Here is a 6654-nt window from a genome sequence, read left to right as displayed (position 1 = left end):
ACTATGACTGAGATCAGTATCAACTACGAGTCCAGCCGATTGTCTTATCGAGACGTCCACAGCCGCGACCGGTCTTAGACAGCTCGGAAGGGCTCTTGCGACAGGGTCAAGCACAGCAGAGAAATAAGCACACGGCCGTTGCTGATCTTCAAATTTGTGTGTTAAAGCATAAGCGCGCAACCAGGCATCTCATGGACGTACAACACAAACTGCTTAGTATAGTTTGGGGTGCCGAATACTGGAGCCAAACAAAGCACAGTTTTCAATTGCTCAAAAGACTGCTAACATTCAGGCATCCAGAGCAGGGGTTCATTCACATCTATTAGTGTTAAAGCAAGCAGGGGTTTGATTAACAGCGAATAGCTAGTTATCCACTGCCTGCGAGCACATGTTTCTGAGTTTGCGGAATAGGCATTCTAACAATGGTACTGATGCGCTCAGAGGTCAATATCCTACCCTCCTTCGACAGGAGTGACCTAAAAAGGTGACCTGTTGACAATACTGACATTTGGAAAGGGATACTTTATGGCCATGTTGAGCTAAATGTAACTATTTAACTGTACTTTCTCTGCAATCTTGTTATGTATCCGAGGCAATGAGCAAGTCATCGACATCCTGAAGCAATACATTACCTGTAGGGAGCGACAAGGAATCCAGAGGACCTTTTAATGCCTGGCTATAGATACTCGGACTCTCTCTATAGCCTTGAGGAGCGAAACAGAATCTAAAGCTTCTCCAGCTAGGGTGAGCCCAAACAGATACCTGCTGTCAGGATGAAAGCTAATACTGAAGAACGCGTTTTTCAAGTCAATGACAGAAAAGAATGTAGCAGAAGAAGGAAGCATTGTCAAAAGAGTCATAATGTCAGGGACCACCAGAAACTGGGGAATAACTATTTTATTAACTAACCGGAAGTCAATCACAAAGTGATAAACATCTGCATGATCATCAGAGGAACCCGAAGGTGTCTGTTTGAGAATGGGAAGAATAGGGCTTTAACAGAAATTAGCAGTCTCCTCAACCACTTCTTTCTCAATCAAGTCCTGTACAATGTGCAATAAAGCTCTCACCTGCCTGCGGTATTTTATACTGAGGGATTCGAGGAAGAATAGCATTGTCTTTAACTCGGATCAAAACTGGCAGAATTCTTAACAGTCCCACTCTTGTGTCACCTGTTCCCCAAAGGGTGGGCGGTACATCTTTAAACTCTGCAGGAAGAGGCGCATCTTTGGACAGGCACTGCGTAGCGCGCACGGCATCCGGACCCATTGTAATGTAAACACCCCTCGGGGAGCAGTAAATCGTAGCATGCAATTTCTTCAACAAGTCCAAACCCATCAGATTTTCACTGCAATTAGAAGTCAACAAGAATGGCGAAGCCACAGTGAAAGGACCAATAGTCAACGCAAGGGGTTTTGAAATGGGGCTTACAACTAGTACACCAGAAAAACCTACCGAAAAATTATTATGGCCAGACAGGGCCGCCCCAGGGACCAAGAAACAAAAAATAGAACTGTTTGCTGCACCTGTATCCACCAAATACTCCTTAGCCGAACCATGCATATCCGCACGAACATACGGACCACGTTTATCTACAGGTATGCAAACTGGTCCCTCGCTCTGTCCTTGGCTGTCCTAGCTGTAAGACATCACTGTCACCGCATCCATGTCAAAATCATCATGATAACACTATCCTACTCGAGGGTCATCAAAATAATTTTGATCAGAACCACCACGCGGACCCACAGAATTCTGAGCCCTGTGCTGACCACCAGCTCCATGACCCAGCCTGCGAGAACCTCGTGCTCTCGGGACTGCCACCTTCTGCAAAAGCACAAGACACTCGCTACGCAAGTGTCCCTCCTCTTTACAATATGCACACTGATTCAGCCCTACAGGAGTGGTATTTGTTGGCCTGCTAGTGCATGGGAGCTGTCGGGCCGAGCCACCACGACTTCTACCATTCCCCCTAGAAGCCAGCTGCACCAACACCTTTGTATTTAAATCCTTATGCTTCTTCTCCGTCCTCTCCTTATCCTCATTTTCCCTGTGTACATAATACTGCACCATATTCAAAATGACAGAAGGGGAAGACGTGGACCAGGTGCTCTCGGAAGCCTGCAATAGGGTTGCAATCTCAGGAAGCAAATTAGAAACAAATCTACTGACAAACAATCGAACACCACCTTCGATCGAAAAATCCTGTCCACTAAAATCTAGAAACACACCTTCAAACCAAGTGAAAAATTCAGACACGCTCTCATCTTTCTTTTGACAGCAAGCCAATAACCTGTCCCAATCAACTTTTCCCGAGGGATAAGAGAATGCATATACGTAATGATTCGGCCAGGCAAAGCAAGTATCTTTGGTCTAGGCTTATCACCTGGCTTCTATTCCCAATCCCATACTTTGATTTGATACCAGGTACCACCCAACTCCAAGCATGATCCTGTGTGTGTACCGGTCTCCAAATATCAACCAGAACTAGTAAGTCAAAGAACATTTCAATATCATCAAGTGTCATCACTGTAGAAGAGGCAGCTTCAGTCAATCCTTTATAATAAGCAGTTGGATTCTTTCTTAAGAGACAAGACTTCACTCCTTTTCCATGGAGTATAAACCCATTGTTCTTGGAAACGGGCCACTACCCCTGGTCTAGTAACAACATTGTGCTGATCCCTTAGCTCTGGTATTTCAGGAGGATAGATAGGATGAACCTCCTGCATTGGAAACAGAGATACTGGGGTGGGGCTCTTCTCGAGCCGTCTACCCAGATAAGCAACCAGCGTCACAAAATTACCAAAAATTTCAACAGATGCCATATCAGTAACATATACATGATCCTTAATATCATAGAGAACCTGCGGTGCTGCATCATTGCTCCCAAAGTCCGATCAAAGTATCAGACATATGTTTAAGGGCATGCTGTTGTACAAAAGGCTCATAATCTTTCATCATACTCCACACATCTTCCACACCATAAATGGGGTTTCGGGCCCACTGCGCAGCCCGATTAGCCACTACCTTCTTCTCTGCATCTCCTAGCTCCGATCGCACATGCAGACCTATTCGCTCCTTAAACTTCTTCCAGTCTCTATCCTCCAATCCACACTGGTGTCCCACTACTCTGTAATGTCGGGGAATAGAAGAACACAGTGGGAGTGATAAACGAGGTAGTAGGCACTAACATCGCTGACGGCTGTGTCGCAGGTGTAAGAGCTGGCGAAAAAGATGCCATTGCAATAGGTGTTGCAGGAGTACTAACAGTCACAGTTGCCACAGAAGGCGAGGACAAAGAGTGCTACAGGAGGTGCAGTGGCCAAGGCAGTCAGATCAACAGTTACAGAAGCAGAGACAGAAGAACCAGGTAGCTGGTGCTGCGAGGGAAGAGCAGGATATATTCTCTGCGGGGCATATGGGAGCGGTGGTCGAGTATCTAACAATTGTTCCACAAACTTATCATTTTCTTTTTGGGCCACATGAGATTTATCAATATTCAATAGAAACCTATCTCCTCTTTCTCTCTATCATGTGCTAAAGCTTTCTGAGTCAACGTTTGCATTCTCCCCTTCTGGGCCGCTTTCTCTGCTTTCATTCGCCTCAGTTTAGCCTCCTTTTGCCACGTTCAAAGAGAATCAAACATAGAATGTCTACTTCTTTTCGCAAGCAACTTTTCCTGTAAAAAAACAATACTTCACATACATATCAAAATTCGGAGTGCCTTCTGGAGGCGCTGGCTGAGTTTCTTCCAATCGAGAACAAGAAACCAAGAACCGGCTAAATCCGGGCATTTTCAAAAGTGAGCCAAATTTGGTATGTTGCCCGGCAAAGTGTTCGTAAACACTTTGTACTAAAATCTGTCCTTAGACCGAGCCAAATACAAACCAAAATGGTACCATAACCACAAACAATCGAAACAAACTCACCTGGTGCACACAGGTCAAACAAATGTATTCTCCACTGCCGACTCTTCAGACCAAATGGTCAGAGCCAAGTGTTTTGCTGTTCAGGACCCCAGTTGGGATGTCTGCTGGGCGAGGCACCGTCTGGCAGGACAGAGGGGGCAGCTGCGAGTTCAGGAACTCTCTAGTGCAGGGATCCCTGGTCCGTCTGTCAATCCTGATGGCGGCCTCAACCTCCCCACCTGCCCTCAGGAGGGGATGGGCCACTCGCCCGATGGGGTCCCTGTTTGGGCGCCAACTGAAGGAAGTGACCTGATTAGGGCCAGCCGGGTCACTCGCAACCACCTCTCAGCCTTCCAAACAAATGAAGAGTCGGTCAGACAGTAGAGAAAGCAAACCAAGTATATTTATTCAGATACACTCGAGAGGAGCCCAGTCTGCCCAGTCTCTGTTGATTGCTGCAGAGGGACTGACATCAGCAAACATGGTGATACATTATGTACGATTCAGAACCAGAAGGCACGCCCAGACTGGAAATTTCCTGTTGGGGGCAGCTACACCAAGAAGGTACAGAAGGATAGGTTTCGATCCTGGGACTGGGCACACACTATCTCTATGCCAAGGTCGTTCTCCCTGCGCCCATCGCTGGACTAGTGGGAGCAGGTCTCCATCTAGTGGGAAAGGTATGAGCTAATAAGAACAGTGTATTCATTAGTACAGCAATGGAGGCCAAACAGAAAATGGTGCCACGAATGCTAACTTATGCAAACAATATATGCAAACAACACAGGTAAGACATTTTTATTCTAACATTAGGATGCAATAATTTGGGAACCAGACCTACTAAGGCACCTCTTGGCAAGCATAGCACTGACAAGGAAGCCAAGCACGCACATGAGCCTGTAAAAAAACTATGAGATAAATCTAAACAACCACAGAAAACCTCCAGGAGGTTCTCCACCCCCAGAGTCCTTGAGAGGCAGTATGATTATCGTGATCGCACTAAAATCAAGACTCCAGATAGGTATCAGGTTCCTGATGCACGTTCTCCTTGTTCCTTTCAGGAATCGTCGGACAAGCAGTACAACGCAGGAGGGCGATCTGAACGCAGACAAGAAGAGTACGTGAAACCAAAAAGCGAGACAACACTCGTCCAATATAAAGATAACAACAACAAAAAAAAAGAGGAAAAACCTTGTCAATATCAATATAAAGCCCCTTTTCAGATATAACCTCTAAATGTACCACAGACAATGAAAACTCTCCTCTGATACAGGAGTTGAGCGGTGGCTCTCCTCAACAGCGCAACAGAAGTCACCATAGTGCGCCAGAATCTCCAGGAGTTTCTGGTAGTGAAAACAATTGATACTTACATTACAGTTGAAACCCCAGACAGGCACATAGCCCCTCCAGACAGATTATATTAATCTACAGATTCAAAACGGAGGATGACATACAGTGCACCATTAAAGCAGTATTTTGGGAAATCTTTTTTGCCTTATGACATTCTTTGGCCTAGTTTGATTGGCCTCTGCAGTTTGTGCAAACATACCCACGGGGTGAGGATGTAACACTTCCTTCCTTTTCTGCTCATCCTTGACCAAGTTAAAACAAGATTATGCAAAAGAATGTGCTCTTTTACTAGCCCTTGCACTATATCGCAATCATGTTAGTTGGGATAGGGACTCTACTTATATAATACCTTTACAGTCCAGTCTGCAAGGGCAACACAATATCCTATTAAACAGGATGCTAAAGCACCTGTTAAAGAAATACTCTCCAAATTGGAGTACCAAGGAGTAAATCAAACCCTGTATCTTTGATGAATAATCGTCTTGTTCCTGTATTGAAACAGGACCATTCATATCGAAACGTCTTAGACTACAGGCATTTAAACAGTCATACACGTACTTCTGTGATACACAATACAAAAGAGGTCACTCATAAGCAATAAAGTCCATCACAAATATAAAACAAACTTGGATATCTCAAACTTTTCTTAGCCACAATCTAGTGCTTGAAAGCAGAGATTGGACAGTGTTTTCCGCTCTTGGTTTTCAAATTATATACACAATGCTCCCAAAGTGCTGTAAGAATGGCCCACGATTATTTGCAGCATGCATTATGTCAATTCAACATTATATTTACCAAGATGTGTTGTGCTATGTAGATGATATCTACCTTACGGATGATGAACTAAACTCACACTTTGCAAGAGTAGATCACATAATATTGGGATCTACTGAGCTTGGCTATAAATTCAATTTTGAGAAATCTATTACAGCTTTTCTAAGCGTCCTATTTTTAGAATATGAATGTACACGAGGGCAAGCGTCTTGCGCCTCATTTTTTAAAAAGTGTGCACTACTTAAACCTCCAAATACATGGAAGAAATTACAATCCTTGCTAGGATTTACAAATTTTGGCAGAACATGCATACCAGATTATGCAGAACGCATTAAACCTCTGTATGAATTAATACATTCTGATTTGTGCACTACAAGCTGGACATCGGAACACACAAATACACTCAGATTATTTCAATCTGATTTACTTGCAACCAGACATCTACATGCACGTGTGAATACTACAAACCTAGTCATCCTGGATCTACCAGGTGCAATTGGATTTACTTAGATCACTTTTAATGAAGGTGAAACAGTGCAGATTGCATATAAATTGCATTTATATTTGAATGTGGAAATGCAGTTTGCTTCCACTGATATAATACTGACTGTAGTGCAGATGGCTA

Source organism: Triturus cristatus, chromosome 8 (genome assembly GCF_964204655.1).
Source record: "Triturus cristatus chromosome 8, aTriCri1.1, whole genome shotgun sequence".
NCBI lineage: Eukaryota > Metazoa > Chordata > Amphibia > Caudata > Salamandridae > Triturus > Triturus cristatus.
The sequence above is the reverse complement of the archived record's forward strand: the minus strand, read 5'-3'. Positions refer to the sequence as shown.